Raw genomic sequence first — 1,115 nt, forward strand, 5'->3', positions numbered from 1 at the left:
TATCAAATCACACTGATAAACCAAGTGTTCAACTTCGCCTCTTCCTCCACTCGTGTCAACGGGAGCTAATTATTCGCCCAGTCAGGCCGCGTCAGTCTGACTGTCATTAATACATTGATAGTCACCTCGTTTTTAATATCTGAATGATGATTACACATGTATTATTAAGAATTGTTCTACAGTTTTGATTTGCGTAGTTGTTCATGTCGAAGTTACTTATAAGTAAAGAATGTCAGTCTTTAATTGTCATCTTGTTTTTTATAGCTTAATAATGGAACATATGTATTACTAATAATTATTCTGCAGTTTTGATTTAAGATCATGTTCAAGCTAAAGTGTCCTTAATGTCAGTCATTTCACCTTGTACTTGTTTTTATGTCTTTATAATAAGTAGCCATGCATTATTCAAAACCTATTCTATAGTTTTGTTTTTAGAATGTGTTCCTGTAGAATTAAACGTAATGTTGGCCATTCATTTCATCTGGCGTGCTATATCCTACTGATGAGTAAATAATGTGTCGTTCATAATTATTCTCCAGTTATTTAGAATTGCGAATGTATATGTTCTAGCTTGTCGTGTATTCATTCAGATTCATTGACTGTCACCTTGTTTTGTACTTTGAGTACTCACATAATAATAAATATTCTTCTACAATTTTTATTTTATTGTTTTGTCACCCGTTGTACTTATTTTCAACAGAGTATCAGTTCAGTTACGACACCACATTAGTTTGAATGCACACTCACGGTCAATTTGAAATTAACACAATTGAAGAAAAAAAAGGGGAGGAGGCAGAAAGTAATCTCGACGATATTCTAGGTTAATTGTTTTGCAAAAATCACTAGTGGTGCTCCGGGCGCGCTCTGGCTAGTGCACCTTGCTGTTGGACAGTGAAAGTCGTGAAAAGGCATTCCCCCTCTTGCGCCATACTCTAGGATTCGGATCCAGTAGAATCGCAAGCGCAGTTGTGGATTCATCTCCCCCGCCCTCCCCGGCAACTATGTCGCACACACTTTTTGGCGTCGGACAAGTGTACACTTTCCAGTGAATGTCATGGTTGTCACGCCCTTTTCTTGGCACGACACGTTGATCACGTTATAAAAGTGTTCGGAAC

The sequence above is a fragment of the Frankliniella occidentalis genome, unplaced genomic scaffold (assembly GCF_000697945.3).
Source record: "Frankliniella occidentalis isolate FOCC.00 unplaced genomic scaffold, Focc_3.1 Scaffold134, whole genome shotgun sequence".
NCBI lineage: Eukaryota > Metazoa > Arthropoda > Insecta > Thysanoptera > Thripidae > Frankliniella > Frankliniella occidentalis.